We start from the raw sequence: 25,723 nt of genomic DNA, 5'->3' as shown, positions 1-25,723 counted from the left end.
ACCCACCCCATCCAACCACTACCTTTCTTTCCACCCCCACTAACTACCTTGATTATAGCAAGCTCAGATGCTCATAAGCCTAGTACTTATTATACAGCAGGAACTTCTTATTGTAACATTTGTTAATGTCTGTTATGTACTTCACAGATAAAGATTCTAGTTGTCTATTGATGTACTGTGTTCTTCATCTGTAAATATGTTTGTAATTAATTGCTATGTTAAATTTTTAATCACTATGTAATCTAATGTAACTACTGTCTGTTTATCTTAACTGTGGAGCTTTTCTGCCCGGGCCTCCACTGAAAATGGACCTACGTCCAGTCAGACACTCCCGGTCAAGAAATGTAAATAAATAAATAAAATAAATACATTTTGACAAAACTGTGGCAGAAAGACAAACTACTAAAGGTGGAAGACAACTGAGTATTTTTGGAGAATTACTACTCATTGTACACCAGGCAGAAGAGGAGTAAATTTATTTTATTATTCAGTGAATGTAGAGAAAGCATGAGATTCAAACTGCTGCACCCAGCTAGCTTCAAAATATTTTTACCTGGAAGGGCAAAATCATTTTTTATAAAGTACATGCTAAGGAAGAACTACAGAAGTTTGTCCAACAAAAAGTGAGCTATGAAACAGAAGGAATATTTTGCATCATGTTCTTCTGGTAATAAAGACCACAGAGAGACTGTGCCAGTGAAGCCTTTTTCAGTGTTTCAAAGGAAAATGCTTGAGAGAAGGAAAGAAAAAACACAAGAGTCGACTAGTAGAATCAAGAGTATGTTGGAAATGAAGCAGAGACAGGATATGGGAGATGGCGATGTACAGGACTAAAACCAGTAACTTGGAAATTGACAAGTGTGGGATTACAAAACAATAATTATATTTGTGAAACATGACAGAACAAGAAAATCTGGAAATATTGGACCTTTTTGGACTTTGTTAAACTTGTAGGGGACTGTAAAGCATATGCCCTACTTCATATCATTAATGTTCTGAATAAAATACTTGTAAGAGGGGAAGAGGAGGGAGAAAGTTAAATGCAAGTAAAACAACATTTTTTTCTGAATGGTATTATTTTAATAGTGCATGATTTTCTTTGCATGCTATAAAATACATTTTTCTCAGTTAATTTTAAGTGTAAGGGGGATACTAATGTAAATAGGTGCTCCTGTTTTTTTCTCCCTTCTTCTCTCTTTCTCCTCATTCACTTTTAAGAAATGTAGGTACTGCAGTGTTTAAAAAAAACAAAAAGGAAGAGGAAAAATCCGATTAAAAGAGCATGACAAAAACATTAGTCTGCTTTTTCTCACTCTTGCATAGCGGAGTGGCTGGGTTAAGGCCATTAGGTTAATCTAGTAACAAGTTTTAAGAGAAGTCACATAAATGAATAAGAATATTGAATATTGTAAGGCTTTTTCTAGCAAACGAATGTAAGCTTGGCAATTTTGCGTCTGGTTCTCCTGTCTCTACGAGACAATCTTATAAAGAGAAATGGATTGGAGAAAATGTTTTCTCTAAGCATTTAAGTGTTCTCCCAGCTGAGAGAGCTGTAAAGATAAGACAAAGCCAGACAGCACCTAGTAGAAGCACAGGCTGTACCATGCATCTAAGCATGGATAACCATTATTTTAGGTTATCTCAAGTCTGTGTGTATGGCTGTCAGTTTGGAATATTTGTTCCTATTAGAAGGGTAAAACTTAAATTTTTGAAGATGTACATATTTTTATGTGTTATGTTTAAGTTAATAGGTATTAGGCAGGTATTGGGGTGTGTTTGTTTTTGGTTTGTTTGTTTGAGGGCTTTCAATAAAACAAAATTTTGTAAGATGTGACATAGGCTCAAATAGATGACAAGAAACAACTGTATAAAAGATTAACCTGCCAAACAGTATATGCATGCAACACAAAAGCTGAAACTAGATATTTAACACAAAGGCTGTTATACATAAAAGGTGGGAATAATAACTTTTAAAGAAGAAAATTATGATTTCTGTAATGTCTTTAAATGTCAATGGTCTCACAGATAAATACAAAAAAGAAAGAGTAGGGAACTATATATGAAAATGTAAAGCATAAATAGCAATGCTACAGGAGACATACCTATTAAATCTAATGGGCATAGTCTGTACTCATACCAAGTTGCTAAGGCCTAGAACTCTTTACCTGTATCCATCAGGTCAGTGCACTCCTGCATTCATTTAAAACCATTCTGAAAGACTTCCTAGCCAAACTCTGTCTCTGTTCTTGCTCAACCCCAAGATAACCTATATCCCTAAATATGAAAATTACCCATTTATGCCTTGCATCTCCTTGCTCTACCTTCTTCACTTACTTCATTACTTCAGTCAGTTTCTCTCCCCTGCTTCTGTTTCTAAATATGCCATAACCCTGTTTTTCTCTTGTTTCATATTGTAATTCCTGACTTTATTATACTATAATTTCTCTGTAAACTGGCTAAAATGTCTCTAAATATTAAATCATTGTCATACAGATTGTATATGCCGTTAATCATTTCACTTGTGTATAATTTCATATAATGAAAACAGCAGAGTGGCACAGTGGAAGCGTGCTGGGCACATAACCCAGAGGTCGATGGATCAAACCCATCCTCTGCTATGGAAAGGGTAGAAAGCTTTTAACACTAATAGGGTTTGAAGGTGGGAGGTTGGTATAATGGTTAAGGTGTTTACCTTACAAATAAAGTACAGGGTTTGAGTCTCACATGTGATAATTGGCTAGGCTTAAAATGGTCCACAAGGGCAGTTAGCCTAGTAGTAATCTAGGAGTCTATGAACCTCCTTAAACTCCCAAGTTTTTTTTATTATTTTTGAAGATTGCAAAATTATTGTTCTTAAGGTCCAAAGTATTACAAAAACATTCTTTCTCCCCGGGCCTATGCTGAAAATGGAGAGCTTACCCAGTCAGACTTTCCTTCTTCATTTATTGACATTTGATTACTAGGAAAGAAGGGTTTTGCATTTGCCGACACACTGTATCCAAGATGATTGTCAACTAAGTCATCTTTTGTCAATAAAAATCTAATAGACAAATGACCGGTCTGCCAACAATGTTTTACCACAGTTGAGTGCTTCAATTTCAAGTTCCAGGAATCTATCAGCATGAGCTGAAGCCTCCATGGTTGATGTGTGCTGTAGCCTGGATGTCATCCATACATACTATTACTATGTTTTGGAGGATTATCTTCAGGTCTTTCTTCTTTTTTTGGTTCCTTCTTTCCATTTTAGGCCTTTTGTTGCACTGTTTGGAATTTCAGAGGACTCCTCAGTGTTTGAATACTCCTTATAAAACTTGGTCTTTGTGAGGGCTTGCATTATGGCATTTTCTCTTCTTCCCTCCCCTTTGGATCTCTCTTTTTGTGGTACTCTTAACATTCAAAATGTCCTGTAAGCAAATGTCATAATTATTTAACCTTTTCTGTTTTCTACATGCTACCAGTTAAAAATGAAGGCTCAAAAGCTATCATTCCACTTATTTGACACTCTGCACTCATGATGGTGTAGCAACAGAACCTCCTGATGTAACTTCAGATTTTTATTTCTGTAACTTTGTCTGTTTTCTTAAAGGTGTGGCTGTGTGTTGGAGAGGAGGTTAAAAAAATTATTAAATCCCTGATTAAAGATGGCTTGTTGATTTAAATCTCTGTCAGTGAGTAGACTAATAAACTTTTAAAAAGCCAGTAAAATTATTATTTCAGGTAAAATATTATGACTGGCTAGTGATTACATTGCCTGGATGCCAGCCAAGGAAGAATTTTAGAAAATTAAGAAGTAGCAGTAGCTCTGGTTGGGAAGAACCTTGCAGCTGTTTAGCAAAAAGCAGTTCAGGTTTCATCTTTAGTAAGGAGATGGTTTCCAGTAATTTAGAGGGAAAAATAATCAGTTGCACTCAAAAATGTGTAAAATAAGTGAGACACTGGAGGAATACATTAAGTCATATGACAGATGGCTGGAAAAGTAAAATAAAGTTTAAGTTGCTATTCATATGAGCTGATAAAACTGCAGAAATCAGTGACTGAAATAAAGGAATAACTGGATGAATATAAGTCTTCAAAAATAGAACTTTTCAAAAAAGAAAAAAAAATAGTAGAGCATCATGTTTTTGGATGAAGACGAACAGCCTGCATTTGCAAGAACTTAATCTTGAGAGGTCTGAACAGTATGTTTTTAGGGAAATCTACCAGGTACAATGTAATTAACTCTTAAAGGAATAATAGGAAGCAGTTCAGTGAAGCATTGTGTTCTGACTGAAATCTGATGAGGTACAGTGTAATTAACTTTTAAAGTAAAGTTGGTAAGCAGTTCAGTGAAAATAAGAAAAGTAAAGTAAGAACGTTTGAAACTGTGGAAATAGTTATAAAAGTATTTACCTTCCTAGCAACCTTGATAATTTAAAGCATTAAATGTAAGAGTGCACAGTTTCCTTAACTAAGGGTCACTAGTGCATTTTTTCTTCAGGTTAAAAGGTAATATTTACTGAAAGCAAGCAAGTTGTTCACATGTGGGAAGAGAATAGAGGCAATATAAAAACAGATAGTAATCTTTGCAGGTAGGAATACAGGCTGTCTTTGCAGGTAGGAATACAGGCTGTAACATGCCCATTAGCATGGTTAACCTTGCCTTTAGAACAGGTAATACCTGAGGGTGCATCACTTCCAAGGTGGCTCCTGGCGCTCCCAATGTGAAAACAGAAACTTAACAAAGAAAGCCAGTGAATCTGGATTTCTGAGTAAATTTCAGTAACTAACTAGTAAGTGCACTGCCTGGATGCCATTAAAAATGAAATACAGAGGACCTGAAAGAAAATCAGCTACAAAAGGTGATGAAAAAATACTGTCTGGGGAAAGTACTGTATCCATTTAGCAAAAAGTGCAAGCTCCAAACATGACTTCAGTAACCTTGAGGAAAGAATAAAGCAGTTGCATACATACCTGACTAAATGAAACACTGATGGAGTGTATATCAACTCAAACAATAAAAGGCCTGAAAAAATGGAAGAAGCTTTAAACAGATACTTAGATAAGATGATATAGTGAAGAAAGGGTAGTCTGAATATAATACTGCACAAGAAGAGATGGTTACAAAAATGATAGAATTAGAGGACAGAGCATGTGGAGAAAACCAGAGATTTTCTGCTGTACATGAGAAGCTCAAAGGAACAGACTGTATTAATTTCATGAAAGCACAAATAAGCAAGTATTCCACAACAGGAATTGTTAATTGAAAGGGCACATTGTGTGTACGCTGCAAACCTGGCTATGAGAAAACAGCCTACCCTAGACCTTTAATAATAAAAATGCAAGGAGTTGATTCTGACAAAACTGTAGTAGAAGGACAAAGTACTAAAAGAGGGAGACAGCAGAGCATTTGTGGAGAATGATTGCTTACTCATTGTACACCAGGCAGAAGAGGAATAAATGTATTCCATTATATAGGGAATGCTGAGACGTGGGCTTGAAATTCAAACTGCTGTTCCCAGCTATCTTCATATTTTCCCTGGAGGAACAAAAACATTTTTTGATGAAGTACATGTTAAGGAAGAAATACAGAAGTTTGTCCAACAAAAAGTGAACTGTGAAACAGAAGGAGATTCTGCTACTTGTTCTTCTGGTAATAAAGACCACAGAGAGAGACTGTGCCAGTGAAACCTTTCCCAGTGTTCATAGGTGTGTACTAGGCTAATGGCCCTGGGGCCTTTGCAAGCCTAGCCATAGGATTACCTTGGCATTGTGCCACCTGACCTTAGTTACCAGTGCCTCTGTCGAATAGAGCCACTGGAGTTATCCCCGGGGTGAATTTTGTTTGCCATCCACTCAGCAAGATTTCTCTTGAAGAGGGCTCAGCAAGGTGCTCTGCTTGACATGTATGGGAAGTCTATTCCATAGCATGGGCAGTCTCTGAGTTATGAACCTGTCCCCCCAGTACGTTGTGCTGATTGTGGTAATGAGGTTGAGGTCTCTGGAGCATGTGGTGTGGAGGGATTGGGATTTCTTTAGATGTGGCATTCCTAACAGAGCTGGGTCAGACATGGCTTTGTAAGTCAAGCAGAGATTGCCTCTTAGTAGATGATGGGAGACAGAGAATAGCTGGAGTTTTTTGAGTCTGTCCATGTAGGACATGTTTTTAAGGCCTAGGATCCTCTTATTGAGGTACTTTTGTGACCTTTCCAGCTGTTGCAGGTGCCTAGTGAGGAACATGCCAAATGGGGTATTATACTCTGATTGGTCCAATGAGGGAAGAGTACAGAGAAATGATGACCTCTTTCTTCCTGGATGCAAAACCCTTGGTAATGAGATGTTGGGTGGGTGGCCTAATGGTTAAGGTGCTTGCCTTGCAAGCACAAGGTGCAGGGTTTGAGTCTCACAAGGGATAATTGGCTAGGCTTAAATGGCTCGCAAGGGCAGTTAGCTTAGTACTAATTTATGAACCTATGTGCCACATAGAAGGACATTCTCACCACAGTGGCAATGTGGTGATAAAAAGAGAGGTTGCTGTCAACCTGTGTTCCCAGATCTCTTATAACGCCTTCTGCATTCAATGGACTACCATCAATGTGGTAATTCATGGGAACCAGGTTTTTCCCAAAGGGGGTAACGACACATTTTTTTGGCATTGAGCTTAAGGCCATGGTTCTGACACCAGTCTTTGGTCTCTGTGAGGCCATTCTGTAGGATATCAACATCATTTGTGGAGCTAATAATAGCTTCCAACTTGCAATCATCTGTGAACTTTGTCAGCCAGAGTTCCTTCGTGTTGGCCTGGAATTCAGAGAAGTAGATACCAAACAGAAGAGGACCCAGGACTGAACCCTGTGGGACTCCACTCGTGACTAGTCGGCAGTCTGACTTGGAGGCAGCTACTTTCACACTGTGCATTCTATCTGTGAGCCAGTTTGCAACCCACCTACTAATATAGGGGTTGATGCTTAGCATAGTGAGTTTTTCTGTGATTCCTGAGTGGGGAATGGTAACAAAGTCCTTGGCCAGATCAAGGTAGGGTGTATGAACCACCTTGCCTTCATCCACAGCTCTGGTGACTGACTCAAAGAAGTCGACCAAGTTGAGCAGGTATGATCTTCCCTTCACAAAACCAAACTGTGTGGGATCCAGAGTTTGGAGATTCCCTATATCCGTGTTTATTGGGTCCATGATGATGAGTTCCATAACTTTGCATATCAGACTCATCAGGCTAATGGGGTAATAGTTCCCAGGGTCTGTAGTCGTTCCTCCTTTGTGGAGAGGGATGAGTGTGGCAGTGCGCCATTTGGTAGGGACAAAGCCTGAGGTGAGGCTGTGATTGAACAGGTCACATAGGTGAGGTGCGAGTTCACTCTGTAATTCATATAGAACACAGCCAGGGATATTGTCAAGTCCCACAGAAGCTGTATTATTGGCCTTGGACAGTGCTGTTTTAATCTGTGCAGCAGTAATACTGGGTGCCTGGCAATCTACTGCTTATTATGATTGGTCTGGGGGGGGGGGGGCTAAAGTTGGCACTGAATCTGTCGGCCAGTGTATTGGCAATATCTGTTGTCTTAGTATAGGAGGTACCATTGTGCAGTAGCTCAGAGCAAATCTGGGTATTGCCGTGGAGATTCATTACATAACTATAGAAAACTTTGTGGTTGGCTTTACTGTCTGCTGCAATTCTGTTTTCATAGCTAGCTTTAGAGGATTTGATGAGGGATCTCAACTTTTTGTTGAGGCTGATAAGGGAGTTTTACCAGTCTTGGGACTTCACCTTATTCCGCATCAGTTTCCTCCTTCTCTTGTTGTTTATAGCAGGGGACCACCAGATTGGCTTCCTTTTTTTGGAGGAGTGCATTTTGGTTCTATTGGGTATGGTGAGATCCAGGCATTTGTGTACGTGTTCATACAGTGTATTGGTGTATGATTTGGCAGACATGCAACTATTTCCCATTTGCATGGGTGCTGTGAAGTTAGCCACCTCTGTTTTTAGGAGCCCAAACATTAGCTTTGGAGAAGTTTTTCATGGTGGTTACCTTTGTGAGGTGGGGGGATATGGATTTCCAAGGTGATTAGTTTATGGTCGGATCTAACCAGGGAGGAGCTGACTACTGGTGTAGAGAACGGTTGCCCATGTTAGTAATGACCAGGTCAAGGATGTTGCTACCTCTAGTGGGGTAAGAACGAGCCACACAGGTAGAAACCACAATCTGGTTGGTACTAGGCTATCGGCCCTAGGGCCTATACAAGCCTAGCCATAACAATTCACTGGATATTTCTTCCCACAATATTTACTTCCCTGGACCCCTGTCAAGCAGGGTGTCTGACATGATTCCCGGGGTGAATTTCCTGTCTCCCATCCAATCGTCAAAGTTCCTTTTGAAAAGGGCCAAGGAGGCGCTCTGCTTGACATGTATGGGCAGTCTATTCCAGAGTATGGGGAGTCTCTGGGTCAGGAACCTATCTCTCAGCATGTTTTGTTCATTGTGATGACAAGGTGTAGATCCCAGGAGCATGTAGCTCTGAGGGATTGGGATTTCTTTAAGTGGAGCATGTCCAATAGTTCAGGGTTTAACATGGCCTTGTATGTTAAGCAGAGATCACCTCTGAGTAGACGATATGCCACAGCGTATAGCTGGAGTTTTTTTAGACGGTCAGCATAGGACATCTGCTTTAGGCCTGTGATTCTTTTAGTGAGTTATTTCTGCGGCCTTTCCAGCTGTTGCAGATGTCTTGTGAGGTACATACCAAACGGGGCATTGTACTCTATAATGGGTCTAATGAGGGATGAGTACAGTGGGACAATGACCTCCTTTTTTATGGATGAAAAGCCCTTAGTGATGAGGTGTGCCACATAGAAAGATTCCCTCACTGTTTTGGCGATGTGGTTATCAAAGGTGAGACCATTGTCCATCTGTGTCCCTAAGTCTCTCATCACAATTTCGGGGTTTAGTGTACTGCCACCTATGTGGTAATTCATGGGTACATGTTTTTTCCTAAAGGGGATAACTATACATTTCTTGGCATTAAGCCTCTGGCACCAAGCATTTGTTTCTGTAAGGCCCTTTTGTAGAGTATCCACATAATTTGTGGATTTAGTAATGGCTCCCAGTTTGCAGTCATCTGCGAACTTTGTTAGCCAGAGTCCCTTAGTGTTGGCCTGTACTTCAGAGACATAGATGCCAAACAAGAGCGGTCCCAGGACTGAACACTGAGGTACTCCACTTGTCTGGAACTGGATTTGGAGTCTGCTTCTTTTACAGTCTGGGTTCTGTCAGTAAGCCAGTTGGTAACCCATCGAGTGGCTTAGGGATTTATGCCCAGCTTAGTAAATTTATCAATGATTCCAGACTGGAGATGGTGTCGAAGGCCTTGGCGAGGTCCAGATAGGCTGTGTGGAATGCCTTACCCTCATCCACAGCTTTGGAGACTGATTCAAAGAAGTCATTCAGGTTCAGGAGACGAGATCGGCCCTTCACAAACTCAAACTGGGTGGGGTCCAGCATTTGAAGGCTGCCAATGTCTTTGTTTATAAGTTCCATGATAATGCGTTCCATGCCCTTGCAGATCAGGCTCGTCAGACTGATGGGACAGTAGTTACCTGGATCCAGTGTGGATCCCCCCTTGTGGAGTGGGATAACTGTAGCTGTGTGCCACGCAGTGGGCACAAAGCCTGAGGTGAGGCTATGATTAAACATGACACTTAGGTGAGGTGCCAGTTCATTTTGTAGTTCATGTAGTACACAGCCCTGGATGTCATCTGGTCCCATGGATGCTGTATTCTTAGCTTTGGAGAGTGCAGTTTCTACCTGTGTGGCTGTGATTACCGGAATTTGACAATCTTTTGGTATTGAGATGGGCCCTTTAGGTTGTGAGAGAGGGGTGAAGTTGGCACTAAATTGATCTGCCAGGATATTGGCAATATCCTTGGGATCAGTATATTTAATGCCATACTGTTGTAGCTCAGAGCAGATCTGAGCATTGCCATTTAGATTCTTGACGTAACTATAGAATGCCTTGTCTTTGGAATCTTTGGCAATTTTATTTTCGTAACTAGCTTTGGAGGATTTTGAGGCATCTCAGCTTCTTACTGAGGCTGGTAAGGGAGTTTTTTGCATCCTGGGATTTTCCTCTTTTCTGCAACAGTTTCTTCCTTCTGTTGTATAGTTTGTTTATGGCAGGGGACCACCAGATTGACTTCCTTTTTTTGGAGGAGAACATCTTGGTTCCATTTGGGATGGCACAATTCATGCACAAGTGGATGTGCTCATACAGTGCCTTAGTGTAGGATTCAGCAGTCGAACTTTCAGCTCCCATCTGCATGGGTGTCATGAAGTTTGTCACTTCTGACTTGAGTAGCATGAAGTTGGCTTTCAAAGTTTTTTATGGAGGTTTCCTTACTGGGGCTGGGGGGGGATGTGGATGTCAAGGGTGATTAGCTTATGGTCAGACCTGACCAATGAGGGGGTGACCACTGGTGTGGAGCATTTATCTCCCATGTTGATAATGACCAGGTCTAGGATATTGGAGCCCCTGGCAGGACAATGGATTAGTTGATCCAGGGCGTTGGAATTTATGAAGTCCAAGAACCGTTGGGAAAAAGTGTTGGTACCCGAGTAGTTTTCCCAGTTAATGGCAGGGTAGTTGAAATCACCCAGTATTAGGGTGTTTGGTTGTATCTTAATATTTTCCAGTATGTTTAGAAAGGTGTAGTGAGAGTCTTGGGGCATGGTGGGGGATCTGTAGCAAGCTACAATTTAGATTACAGTCTTACCTAGTGTTAGTTGCACCTGGAGAATTTCAGATGCATTGTGTTTGGCAACTAGCCTGGAGGTGTGAATATCCTTGGTGAATATGGACACTCCTCCACCTTTAGTGTTTTGGTCTTGGTTTGGTAGCCGAAAAGTGTGGTAAGAGTTGTAGCCTGGTATTGCAGGGGTGCTCTTTGGAGCCTTGAACCAGGTATCAGTTACTGCAGAAGTATAGATGTTCTCCATTTTTAGGAGTGCCTTGAGAGAGTACATTTTGAGGTTTAGACTTCTATCATTGAGTAGCATTACCTTCATATTTTGCATGTTTGTATCTGTTACGGTGGTGGTTTTGTCCTTTGAACCTTGCCTAAACAAGGTACTATAGGGGTGACAAGAGCTTTAGCCAGTAACCTGAATCCCAGGTGCGACAGGTGCAGACCACCTCTGGCAAAGCATCATAGTTTGTTGATCATGTTGTCCCAGGTAGACAGATACTGGATCCCCTTTGAATGACACCAGAAGCTTAGCCAGCTGTTGAAGTCATTCATTTTGTCCTTATATTGTAGTATCATTCTAGGCGAAGGCAGGATGCTACTCAGGGCTAGGGTCATACCTGCCTGGGCCACATGATCCAAGAGCTCTTCCATGTCTCTTTTCATGAAGTCCAGGGAGGTACGTCTCAAGTCATTCATTCCAACATGGACAATGACAGAGTCGTATTTGTACTTGTTGTGGAGTGACTTGAGTGCATGCGTTATGTGGAGGATCCTGGCACCCGACAGGCAGCTGACTGTAATTTTCTCCTTGTTCAGCCTGGTGAGTGGGACATCAGTGTGCCTGACTATAGAGTCACCTATGACTAAAGTGTTGGGAACGTTGTCTTGCCTTAGGGGCTGCTGTTGGGTGGCACACTGGTGTTGTGAGCTATGTGTCACTTTGGTTGTAACTGCTGTTTGTTTGCATTTCAGCTTCAGAGGTCCTTGTTTCTTGGGCAGGTTAATGTTAAGGGCCTCCACATATGTGGGTTTGGTGTTGCTATGTCTGGATGTTGATGGTGTGGGTTTTGAAGGGCTATGTGTTGCTTGAGGTGTAGTGCAGGTGTTAACCTTCTCCTCTTGACTGTCTAGCACAATCTTGGCTAGAAAGCTTTGCTTCCAGTTTGGCTATGTAAGTGCATCTCTCACAGGTTGTAGTGTTGGGTAGTAGAAGATGGTGATCTGTGTACATGAGGCAGTTGCTGCATTGCCCCATTATGCCTAGATTCACCAGGTGGACAGGAGAAATCACCTGAAGCTGACCCTTGGACATGCCTGTTTAGGTGCTTTTTTTTTTGTAAAGTACAAGAACGGTTTTCCCTTACCATTGCAAGGTACTTTGCAATTATAGGCTGTTTAGTGCCTATGATTAATTTCTCCTTATTAACAAGGAGAGTTGAGTGCTTGTATCAGTTTAAGGCTTCCTAGTACTTTACAGCAGGTTCTAGAGCAAATGCTAGTCACAGGGGTTCAGATTTTAGTGCTACTACTGAGAAACCAGCTAGTTCTAAGGGAAAATTTGAAGAGCAGACTTTCTGGCACCTGGAATAGTTTAACCGTAGCCCCACGGTGCTGCACGACGCAAACACATGCGTTTTTAAGCCAGAGAGTAGAAAGGGATAGAAATCAGTCCAAAATGGCTGATAAAATTGCAATTTCAGAGCTGGAAACCACTCTAGTGTTAGATAGGCAGTACAGTGCTCACCGCTCCCACTGGTAAGCCGTAGGACTTCCCTCTACCACAGCAAGGTCTGGATAGTTCTGAACACAGAAAATAAAGTTCTGAAAGCAGCAAAGCCTGGGATCTGGAATATACTAGCTAGGAAAGGCAGGAAACGAGCAAGCAAGATAGTATTTTTTCTTTGTTTTTTTTGTACATAGTTTTGTGTGTTATTCTTAAGTATCGTGTGTGTGTATTTATTTTAGATTTTTTAATAAAACAAAAAGTTCTGCAAGATGTGATACAGGCTCAAATGAAGATAAGAAACAATTGTATAAAATATTAACCTGCCAAACAGTCCATATATGTAACACAAAAGCTGGAACTAGACACTTAACAAAAAGCTGTTATAAATAAAACATGGGGATAAGAATCCCTCAAGAATATTATTTGTTCTATAATGTCTTTAAATGTTAATGGTCTCACAAGTAAATACCAAAAAGAAAGAGTGGTGAACTATGTTAACAATGTAGAGTGCAAATATCAGTGCTACATGGGGAGACACTTGGAAAGAAGTGAACATGTGAATTTGATAAAGGTTTTCTGGATGGTTATTCAGTGGAATACCTGAGGCATAGGAAGAGAGAAGTACTTCTTTTAATTACAAGGGGAGCTCCACTAGTAATAGAGGAGGTAAAAAAAGACAGTAATAGTAGATTTGTAGTACTAAAGGGGTACTGGCAAGGGATGAGGATTACACTGGCATGTTCATAGGTTGGTACTAGGCTTTCGGCCCTAGGGCCTATACAAGCCTAGCCAGAAAAATTCCCTGGCTATTTCTTCTGACGATATTTACTTCCCTGGACCCCTGTCTAGCAGGGCAACTGATGTGATCCCTGGGGTAAATTTCCTATCTGCCATCCAGTCGTCAAGGTTTCTTTTGAAGAGGGCCAAGGAGGCACTCTGCTTGACATGTATGGGCAGTCTCTTCCAGAGTATGGGGAGTCTCTGGGTCAGGAACCTATCACTCCAGCATGTTTTGTTCATTGTGATGACAAGGTTTAGGTCCCAGGAGCATGTGGCTCTGATGGACATGCTACACTTAAAGAAATCCCAGTCCAACAGCTCTGGGTTTGACATGCCCTTGTATGTTAAGCAGAGATCGCCTCTGAGTGGACAATATGCGACAGAGTATAGCTGGACTTTTTTTAGTCGGTCAGCATAAGGCATCTGCTTTAGGCCTGTGATTCTTTTAGTGAGGTGTTTCTGCAGCCTTTCCAGTTGTTGCAGATGTCTTGTGAGGTACATACCAAACAGGGCATTGTACTCTATGATAGGTCTAATGAGGGATGAGTGCAGTGGGACAATGACCTCCTTTTTTCTGGATGAAAAGCCCTCAGTGATGAGGTGTGCCACATAGAAGGATTTCCTGACTATTGTGGTGATGTGGTTATCGAAGGTGAGACCACTGTCCACCTGTGTTCCTAAGTCTCTTATCACACTTTCGGTGTTTACTGTACTGCCACCAATGTGGCAATTCATGGGTACATGTTTTTTCTCAAAGGGGATAACTATACACTTCTTGGCATTGAGCTTGAGCCCATGGTTCTAGCACCAAGCATCTGTTTCTGTAAGGCCCTTTTGTAGAATATCCACACCATTTGGGGATTCAGTAATGGCTCCCAGTTTGCAGTCATCTTCGAACTTTGTTAGACAGAGTCCCCTCAGTGTTGGCCTGTACTTCAGAGAAGTAGATGCCAAACAAGAGCGATCCCAGGACTGAACCCTGAGGTACTCCACTTGCCCAGCTTAGTAAGTTTGTCTGTGATTCCAGAGTGGGGGGTGGTATCAAAGGCCATGGTGAGGTCCAGATAGTCTGTGTGGACAGCTTTACCCTTGTCCACAGCTCTGGAGACTGATTTGAAGAAGTCAGCCAGGTTCAGGAGACATGATCGGCTCTTCACGAATCGGTGTATTTATGTTCCACCGATGAAGATGTGTCTGGGGGACCCAGAAAGGGAAATATAACAAAGGGGGGTAGATTTGTAAAAAAAAATATGAAAATGTTTGGTATGGAAGATGTGAGTTCAGTGCTAGGAATTCAGAGTGAATTTATGTATTATTCCCTAAGATACAAAAACTGGGCTAGGCTAAACAGAATTTACATTTCACAGGAAAATGTGCATTTAATTGAAGGTCTTGATAGGCACCCAATAACTGTTTCAGACCATGCTCAAGTAATTAAATTAAAACACAGGGTAATAAAGTAAAAATGAGACACTGGTAATTTCCCACCTATCTGTTAAAAAGGGAGGAATTTAAGGAATGTGTAGTGGAAATTATTCAGGAGCTATTAGAAAAGATAGAAACTTAAGAAACTATAGCTGGGGAGAGGGATAAAATATTTAAAAATAGGGTGGAAATAAAGAAAGGGAGATGTGGTTAAGAAGTAAGAATTATTTAGAGGGGCTGACAAATATTGAAGTATTGCAAAATAGGGAGAATCTCGTAGAACAAGAAGAGGAGCAACTACAGAATGCTGAATAGAAAATAAGGGGTTTCCTCGATAATATGCACAAGTTTAGAAAGATTGCTGTTAGACAACTTGTTTTTTGGTAATAACTCTAGAGCGCAAAAACTTTTAGCACAATGATTCTGGGAACAGAAAGTAAAAAGGGCTGTCACCAACCTTAGGGAGCCTATAACAAGGAAGATAAGGGATCCTGTAGAAGTATTGGAAATATTTCAGAAGGTATATGAAAACCTGTATAAAGCAGAGAAATATGGAAATCAATAAAAGGTTCAAATGGAAAATGTGTATGGAAGAATTAGATATGCTAAGACTATAGGGAAAGGAGGCTCAATTACTGACAGGATAGGAGGAGAAGAGATAGAAATGGTGATGTTTAACCAATCTACAGGAAAGTCCCCAGGAATAGATGGTATTCCTGTGTAAGTTTGGAAGCTAGGAGGAAAAAACTGATAAAGATCTGGAAGGTTTTGTTTAACAGTATTTTAAGAGAAGTACCAATATCCTGGAAGAAAGCAGTAGTAGCTGTAATACTTAAAGAGGTTAAAGCTCCATCAGATCAGGATATAAGGATTGGAGGCAAAGATTAAAGTGGGTGGCGTCTTCTCTGATAATCTGCTTGAGCAGGGGTGTCATTTCTCCATTTTATTTGCATTATATTTAGAACTATTGGCAAAGAAAATAAGGGACTTAGAAATTCAGGGATATAATTGGTGTGGTAGTCAAGAAAAGCTGGCTGCATTGCAGATGCCATGATTTTAGACCTGATAAAACAAATGCTGTGGAACATATTGGAACGGTTTCAGATCTTCCAGGATACAAAATGAATAAAGCTAAAACAAAAGCAATAGCTGTGAATTATGTACCCATATACAAACTGGTTCAGCAATATCCACATTTTGGGGGACATGATAAAATGAAGTATTTAGGAGAAATGGGAAGCTCTGTTATATAAATATTGATAGTAAGATACAAGCAGTTAAAATATTTTTAGTCCATATATTTTTATCAGCCAGAAGAGAAGTTGTAGATAGCAATTAATAAAGAGCTGAAGGATTTTATCTGGGAGGGGAAGATGGCAAGTGGAATAGCCTTATTCTTTCAGTAGAACAGAGCAGATTAGGATTACCTGAGTTGAAGGAGTATTTCAGAGCAGCACAGTTAAGGCTCCTCCTATGCGTAGCACAAGCAGAAAATTATAATTCAAAGTGGAAAGAGATGATGAAACGGGCGAAGTTCAAGTAACAGGGAGAGACTGAGATTTTGGATACTGACCTTTACAGAGAACAACAATAATCATACAGAATATTGTTTTCATGAAGTAGCAGAAGGTCTTCTTAGAACTAAGCCAATACAGGAATGGAGAAAGGAGATTCTGCCAGTAGGGATGACTGCAGTTAGGGATACAGATTGTAGGCAAGAAGGGGCAGGGAATATATTGGGAGCAAATAACTGGAGAGGGAAAGGTAATAGAATGGAAAGGTGCCAAGAACTTATTTGGACTTCAGGCTAGAGATTACCTTCCATATAAAGGACTGATGTCAGAGTATAGGTAAAGAGAAAGAAATGGCGGGGGGAGGGGGTCCTAAATGAAAGAGTAGCAGTGGTTGAGTTTTTAGCAGAATATAGAACAGAAGTTGCCATTGCGAAAGGAATAATTAGGAGACCATATAAAATATTGAATGATAACTATAAGAATCAGTCAGAGGAGATTAGGAAGGATTGAGATGAGAGATTAGATAAACAATTCACAAAGAAGCAATGGGGAGATATATGTATGTCTCCCAAATTTGCAACAAAATCTAGATTTAGGATCTTTGCGTGGAAGTGTTTACATAGGTATTTTTATACCCCAAGCAGACTTCAGAAAAGATTTTCCTTAGGTAGACAGCAAATGTTGAAAGTGTGATGGTGAAGAAAGAGGTAACTGAGAACATATTTTCTGGGAGTATATTGAGTTGGCAGACTTTAAAGATTCCCTGCAGACTGCTCTGTCAGTGATGCTGGGTGAGCACATTGGAGTGATTAGGGAAATTATTTTTTGTGCTATGATACAGAATTGAAATTGCCTAGACATAGTAAGGTCTTGCTGAGTCTAATTATGGTGGATGCAAAAAAAAAAGCAATTACTAGAAAATGGAAATCAAAGTCTAAACCAGCTTTACTAGAAGTAGCGAAGATAGTAACTGAGATAAAACAACTAGACCTGGGATCTTTAGAAAAGGGTAAGAGCAAATTACTTGGGGAAAAAAATGGAAATGTGGGATCAGTACATGCAGAGGAAGAACAAGATTTAACAGAATGTAGGATTTGAATAAGCTATTAAAGGGTGACCAACAATGACTGGGTATGTTAAAAGTGATATATAATGTTTGCAGATACAGTTGTGTTGGCATGATTTGGAATGTATAATGTTTACAACCGAGATTGTGTTGCTATGGTTTATTTTCATTTACATAAGTGTAATGTTGCCTATGTCATACATGATAATTTAATAAAGATTTTTCTTGTTTAAAAAAATACCAGTGGGCGCATCCAGTGATTTGGGGCAGCTGCTCCTGGTGAAGGTGTAGACTTCCATTTTGGAAAATATAAATAGCCTTGTGTGTTTGCTGTGAGTTAAAAGGGGAAGGGTTTTTATTGAAAGTGTATTTATTTTTTTTTTATTTTGTTTCCTCAGTGTTTTTATTGAATGTAAAAGTCTGGAGAAAATGTGACATGGACTCTTCAGATCCAGCTTTATTTAGCCCCATTTTAAGTTTAAACCATGATTGTAGAGCGTTTGTGGCAATTATCTAACAGACCGACAAAGATGTTGCCGGATTTGATTGCTGTGGATCAGTATGATTTTCTGTATGTGAGACAACAATTTGGCAACATTAATAGAACACTGATGATTCAGAGGGAAGTGAAGTATAAGAACTCACTGCTACTGTTGGTGAGTCTTGAAGCAGAGTAAGCATTCAGGAGTCAGCTGGGATTTATGATTGGGCAATGGTAGCATTTACATTCAATGATAAAATAATAGGTTTAATAAGAAGGATATGTGATGTGTCATTGGCAAGAATTAAAGCATGAGTGTTCTTCTCTGACAAGTTGTTTGAACAGTAGAAACAGGCAGGGATGTCCTCTTTTGTAAGTGTCATTTGCTTTATATTTAGAACTGTGAGCAAACAATATGGGATTAACAAATCCATGGATCTAACTGGCGTTTTCATTAACAAAAGTGAGCCTTATCTGCAGATTGATATTACTTTGGACTTGATAAATGCAGGAAAGGATATATTGGTGTTGCAGAACTTTTTGAGATGGTTTCATCTATTTTGGGGTTATAAAATTAAAATTAAAAAAAAGCTATACTGGTAATCAATGGCTGTATGGATGAACTGCTTCAGCAATACTCATACTTATGGAGGCACGATAAGATGAAGTATTTAGATGAATGAATTTAAAAAGATTCATTTATGGCAGCCAAGGATATGTAAGAAGAGACTAAACAGAAGAGAACACAAACATTAAAAACTATAATTACTTGATTATGAATAATAAAGTTTCAAGGAGTGAAAATGTTTTTTGTCTCTTCTACAAGTTAGTTATATTTTTTTATTAAGGGGAAAAGTTGTAGATGACAGTTAATGAAGAACTGAAGACCAGTTTGTATAATGTCACGGCTTGAATGAATGGTTCACTGAGATAAAAAGTATATAGCCAAATCCACAGTAGCATTCACCAAACCAAACAAGGGATGAAGAAGTCACAGTCCATAAAAACAATGAGTTTATTGAAGGTTAGCACTTTTGTGATGATACACACCACTTCTTCAGACCATATCTCAACAAAAAAACTGAGGTATTTTATATTAGTTCCAATTAGAGCTAATTAAGAGACAACCAATCCAAATACAGCATATCTAAATAGTTAATTACCGTCAGCAAAAGCACAAGTAAAAACTAATAAAACACTTTAAGAACACTACAAAAATGAAGTCACACATGACAAAGAATGATACATAACTAAAACTAAGTTTAAAGTACTTAAATAACCTTCTGTTTTTTAAAATTGGTTTAAAAGAGATTCTATCATTCAGTCCCTTTCCCCTGTCTGCTCTTAACCTTATTATCCATCTTGTTTCTGATGTCTCAATATAGTTATTAATATCCCCTCCTCTTTCATTATCCATTATTTTTTCTAGTACTAAAAATCTGAAGGTGTGTGTGGGTCCTTCCACAGATGCATGTTTGGCCAGTGCATTTGTAAGAACAGCTTTCCTTATGTTAAGTAGATGTTTCCTAATCCTAAATCTCAATTCCCTGTTGGTCTTCCCAACATAGAATGTCGAACAGAATGCAAATGGAAAAATATACCACATTAGAAGAAGAGGCGACAAACTAGACCACCTTAAGAGAACAAAACGATCAACATCGAATAGTGATGGAAGCTGAACCTCCCCAAGAGAACACAGAAATGAATGAGAGGCTAGAAGCCAAAGGGAAGACCAATGCTCCTCCCATGATAGAGGTTACTGTGCTACTGATGCCCACCAGGGCTGAGATGGATAAATAGCTGAAGGGGAATATGGCCGAGAGGCGAACACCGGAGAATATTGAAACGAACACTGAATTAATAAACAAAAACAATAAATAGAGCTTTATACCATCGGATGGTTCAAACCAAGTATCTCAAACAACGGGAAATCAGGAATCGGTTTTTCGAATTCTACCAATCAAGCTAGATACAGCAGACAACCAGGAAAGGACGATCGTTCAGCAGGGAGCATTCCTTCAGCAGGGGACGGAACAAGAGAAAAATCACACAAGAATCCCCAGGGCCAAGAGCAACGATAGATTGAATAGTAGGAGCAGTTTAGTTTAGAATATATCTACAAGGATTTTAACAGCTGAGTAGACAAGTGTACTTGAAAGGGGTCTTTAGTTTATTCCGACCCAAAGGACAGAGGTAACTGTCACAGTCTTGGATTTAAGATTGTTTGGTAGAAATGTACTACTAAAAATGCAGATAATGATGAAAGTCTGAGATGCTTTAGAAAGCCAAGTACATTTATTCCACCTAATCATCTTATAATGGATGTTTTTCTTGGTTTATGCGTAAATGAGATTTTTGAAGCATTAAGCATAAGAAAAATAATGCAGTCTCTAACTTAAGTAAGGATGAATATAAAGCATTGAAACAACTACAAACTTACACAATGATAGTGATTAAACAGGCCGACAAGGGTGGGCCAGTAGTTGTAATGAATAGTAGTTACTACCATGATACAATAAATGCAGTGTTGAATGAATTTTCTACATGTAAGGTTATCAGCTCCAATGAGATGAAAGGAATATTGAAAACATTAGAAGATACCTTATGTGATTGCTTTTTGAATAATGACATTTCCATATACCTTTATAACTATTTTAAGTTTTCACAAAACCTCTAGTCCCTAGCATTAATGGACTTCCAAAGGTTGATAAAGATCCACTATCCCCCCCCCCCTCTAAGACCAATAGTGTTTGGCAGGAATTGGTCAACTGAACCCATTTCTATCTACATAGAAAAGCATCTAAGAAATGTAGTTGATAGAAAACAGTATATTTTAAGAGATTCCAAGCAATTTCTGAGAGATTTGTATGACTTTATGCATAAGTTTAAAGGGAATGTTGAGTCAGTCTTGCTTGTACATTCCATATTTACTTTGATTCCCAATGAAAATGGAGTTGAACTGCTTAGACATTATTTATTAGAAGAAAGAATGTATGATGGTAAATTTGTTGACCTTTTGCGTCTCCTAATGGAATAGGTTTTGTCATAGAATGTCATGTATTTTGACCATAAGCTATTCCTACAAAAAGACGGAGTAGCGATGGGCATGCCTAGTGCCAACAGCTATGTGAATCTAGTCATGGCTGCATGGAAAAACAAATATGTCTTGGATTTTAGAAGATGGCATTAGATTGTCTTTTATAGGTGATTTGTGGATTATCCTTTTTTTATTATGGAGTGGTGATGAGATTGAATTGAAACATTTCTTTGAGGAAATTGATACTACCACCAACTTCTTGAAATGTAACATTAAGAGTTCATATAAGAAGACTGAGTTCCTTGACGTTATGATTTTTAAGGATTGTGAGGGGAGCTTATTCACCAGAATACATAGGAAAGACTGTCATAGGAACACATTACTCTACAAGAAAAGCATGAATCCCAGGCATATTTTTAGAAATGTGGTTATGGGGCAGGCACTAAGGGTCTCTAGACTTACTGCAATTGATGAAGAATTTAAAAACGAAATAGCAGAGCTCAGAGACAGATTTGAAGAAAGAGGTTGCTACCTTGTTTGGGTGATACAAGATTTCTTTCAAGATGTTACGTACTTTCCCCTTTTACAAGCTTGTTAAACAAAGCCTTTCAGAGCATTATCACTTTCTTCTCTCCTAAATTTTCACTTGAATACTTTCTTTTCCTGGAGATCCTGTATTCTTATCTAAGCTTGGCATAACTTTAGTCTTCCGTATATGTTTACATTTGAGCTATTCCTTGGTTTTCCCATTCATCTACTTTTATACAAAATTTCATGAGATTTCCAGACTATCTCTAATACCTGTATATGATCCTGCGTGTGCCTTTTTTTTGTCATAGGTTGTCTGGCTACAACTCTATACTTTCTGTTACCTAAGTCATTGTGCTAAGTGTTTTCGCACTTTTGCAGTTATAAAAAAGTTGCTTAACAGCAACCATTCTAAACTCATTCATACTGTTCAGATAACTTCCTTTTTTTCCCTTTAGCACTCTGCATTTGCTCTCATTGTTTTTGAATACTTGAATCTTTGTCAGTCACACTAATTCCCATTTATTTCTTATCAATGTCCCTTTCTTTCTCATCTGTACTATGGATTTAAACTGCATTTTCATCTTATTCTACTTGCTAGTTATCGCTTCTGAAGTAATTTCTGTATTCACTAATAACTCTTGAATTATATCCACTAGCCATTCCTTGATTTGCTCTGTTTTTAGCAGATATGTAGGAAAGTGCCAATACCTTATTTTTATGTCATTAGCCTACATCGTTATCTTCCATTTTAGATGGTGGTGTGATTTTTTTTTTTTAAATCCCAGTAATGTGAAGCATTTACGATTGAGTAACAGTTGCAAGCTAAACATAAAGAGAGAGGGACTGCTAGGCTCATAGACATGAATATTTCTGTGAAAATCAAAAATGATTGGGAGGAGAATGTAGATTCAGAGGATTAATCTACCTGAGGATGTGAGTGTGCAATGCACAGTGAGGTGCCAGTGGTTGACAGAGCACCATATACTCAGACTTTCTCCTGATGTCAGACCTCTGTCATCAGGCAAACCTTTTGGTTGATCTTCCCTTTTTTCAGTTAACCCTGTCACAGATCTTGATAGTGGGTGCTTTACTTGCATGGTCAGTAGAAATCACGTACACTTGGAAAGGGTACAAGGAATGTGATCCCTGTGACGATGTGAGGTATTGCCAGCTATGCCAGGAGAAGTTGGGCAGTGGATGTGTAACATATGCCAGCAGAGCTAGCTGGAATTTTGTAAAGAATTATACGTCATTTGTATATCAAACTGATTTGTACAGATGCTTGTGTTAAAAATGTATCAACAGCATATCGTGCTGGACAGAAAAGAAATACACATTCATATCTGACTGTACTGTGGTAACTGAGGAAGTGTACACATGTTAACAGAGGATAATGGAAGAGAAGAAGGTAATCTCAGACAAGTTAACTTTGAAAAAATAGTAAGAAATTAAATTACTTAATTTAGGCCATAACAATTGTATCTTAAAGTTCTGACTGCAGCCACAGATAAAATGTCTGTGACAGAGAGTGATTTATTAGCTCCTCTAGGAAGAGTAGAAGTGTTTTATTGTTTTATGACTTCCAGAAGCTGCAACAAATCTTAGCAAAGCCCTATGTGTGAGTATTATTAACACATATGTGCGAGATTCTGGGTCAGTTGCTAGGAATGGGGGTAATATGGGAACCAGAAGTCAGAAGACCAGATGTGTGTGATGTCATTCTACAATCCATCACAAAAATGATGTTTTAATACTAGATGAGACTGAAGTCTTCAGGCACTCTGTTTTGCAACCTGACATAGAAGGATATTTCACCCACTTCATCTTGCTTTGCTCTAGTAAGTGAACCAAGGAATACTAATTCTTTAGATCAGTCAGGGAAAATATACTGAGATTAGTTAAGTAATGTTTTTCTGTATCTGTGTGAATCTGTTCATCTGTGTTATTTTTAATATTTCCTGTGATTGAAACTCTGGTGTTTATTGTAAATATATATGGTGTACTTTTGTGTTCTTTTATTATTTATTATTAAATATATTTAAAATGTTCATTGCAGTTGGTCCTTTAGAGAAAATTTTAACCTTTGAGAATACTTGCATCTATTTGGTGACTCTGTGGCTACTCCTGAAAGCCTTACTGCATTGGTCAAACATTACCATTTGTATTAATATTAATTTTGCTCAGTATAATTGAGTACCATTGTAAGAGGCTTAGAGTAGCTGGCTTTGGCGTGTTTGGTGGCATTAACTACCTTATAGTCTAGGCAGAAGGGGACATAGCTAGTAAATCTGTGCCAGCCTTTCCCAGGTGTGTGTGTGTGTGTGTGTGTGTCAGCTGTTTGGAGCAGGGACACAAAGCACTGGTTTCACAGAGAGGGTGCTGGAGGACTTGGCTTAGACACTTGGCTGAGGACTCAACTGTATAGCTGTGCCATTCGGGAGTCCTATTGGGGACCTGGAGGGTGACAGAGAGGGAAATCCAGACCCCAAACTGAGTGTGTTCTTAAGGGAAATTGTGCTTGATGCAGAGAGCTGCAACTGGAAATACTGTGTGTATCTATTTTTGTTCCAAGCGAACGTCCCTCTCCATTGTTAGTGGGGAGGATTCAGGCTCCTTGATTATTGGCCCAGAGAGGGGGCATCACAGTCCCCATAGTGGGGATGGTGCTTTAAATTAACCAGTTTTGAGCAAAGAGTAGACTTTCAATCCATCAAGGCCTTGGGGAAACTAAGGTTTGTCCAGTGCTTTTGATGAGGCAGCTGGTCTGCTACCTGCTGTACAGGTAGATGATGCCCATCTGGCATAGGGAGATGTATAGAAACATTACTGCATCACCAGTTCACGTTCCTAGCACTTGCCAAGCAGACACACTCCTAGAGGATGGACAACTGCATTGTCTTGTAACTACCCACTGATAAATGTTGTTGTATGGCCCAGTCCTGTAAGAGATTGGGTGCCTCCAGTGCATGCTTCAAATGTGTATCCATTGTACCCTGGCTGTGTGGTGTAGGACTGAAACTCAGCCAACCTTAGGTCAGTTAGTGGCTTGGGCACTGGAGGACCTGGACTGGGAGGATGTGAGACATTGATCATATTAGGGTATGGAGGAGGTCAGTAAGCAAGTTGGGCTTTTGCAGCACAGCAGCAGGGTGATCTTGACTGTATGGTGTAATAACAGGGACAGGCTCATCTGCTGTGGCACTGTACCTCTGAAAAAGCAGTAATGCACAGTCGCGTGCACCGCAAGAATGGAGTTTGGTATGGGGATGAAAGGGATCTGCTTGATTCCCACACTGGATGGCTGCTTTCCTCTCAACCATCACCATGGCAAGTGAATGGGCTGATTAGACACTATCTTGGGCTGGGCGCAAATTAGGTCTTGGAGCTCTCATTTGAGAGTGAGTCTGCCTCCTGCCTTCATAGGGGAATGAGTGACCAGTTGAATGAAGTTAGTGGAGCTGTTGGTTGCAGAGCTCATGTTTGTTTGTGTTTCGGCTTTTTCCCGGTAAGGGGTCACCACAGCGGAACTCCGGTCCGCTAATGATTGGCAGTAGATTTTTGTGAAACGCTGAGGTGCCAGCTCGACGCCCAACCTTCAATGAAGGCACACCCATTTATGCACTCATGAGTTTCAGTAGCTACCCAACCGCAGGGAGGACATGCAGACTCCACACAGCAGGCCCTCCCAAGCCAAGCCGAGAATCGAACGGGAGAACCTCTTGCTGTGAGGTAACAATGCTACTGCAGTACTACTGCGGCATAGTTCATGTGAGAATTAAAATCATCTCTTGTGAAAGTTCACAGCATTGCACTTGTCTTCGCTGCACACCTTCACCAAGCATTATAGTCTTGCACATGACTTGTGACATCAGTCCTATTTTAGTGAATCTGTACAGCAGGGTTCAGCATTTTAAACTCTGCCTTTGTAAGGTCCTCTGGTTCCTTCCATCCTGGTGTGTACTGTTTTAGTCAGTCCAATGAGGGATTTATTGAGGAGGGTCAAGAACTCCCTTTGATGGGCAGATATACCTGCCTTTCTTTCCCCATTGTGCATGAGTGTCTCCTTCATCCAGCCCAACCTTCATTATTTGAATTTTTTGTAAGTCAAGGAATTATGTTACTTGTTAGCAGCTTAAGTATCCAATATTCGTTGTTATTTCTTGGTTTACGCAAAAGTGCTTACTAAGGAACAGATCGGTGGGCTTAAAGAATCAGCAATCTTGGGTATCTGTTACATGATGTCTCTACATGCCTTGTGCAGTGGTGCAGTGGTAGTGTTGTTGCCTCACAACAAGAGGTTCTGCGGTTCGATTCTCAGCTGGAGTGCCTTCTGTACGGAGTCTGCATGTCCTCCCTGCATTCATGTGGGTTTTCTCGAGCTACTCCGGTTTCCCACCACATTGCAAAGACATGCGCCTAGAGTGTTTCTCC

At 39.9% G+C, this 25,723-nt stretch overlaps 1 protein-coding gene and 1 non-coding gene across 2 annotated transcripts in view; both read left to right on the top strand.

Annotated features, from left to right (window-relative positions):
* Positions 1-25,723, top strand: part of KRIT1 (KRIT1 ankyrin repeat containing) — a 772,078-nt gene that overhangs the window by 520,919 nt on the left and 225,436 nt on the right. The gene's annotated exons all lie outside the window — the stretch shown is intronic.
* On the top strand, positions 2,547-2,618 carry TRNAM-CAU. Its single transcript has one exon. It is a non-coding gene; the product is annotated as a tRNA-Met (tRNA).

Source organism: Protopterus annectens, chromosome 3.part1 (assembly GCF_019279795.1).
Source record: "Protopterus annectens isolate FY-2018-M chromosome 3.part1, PAN1.0, whole genome shotgun sequence".
NCBI lineage: Eukaryota > Metazoa > Chordata > Ceratodontiformes > Protopteridae > Protopterus > Protopterus annectens.
Note: the sequence above shows the minus strand (reverse complement) of the source record. Positions and strands in the feature narration are given on the sequence as shown.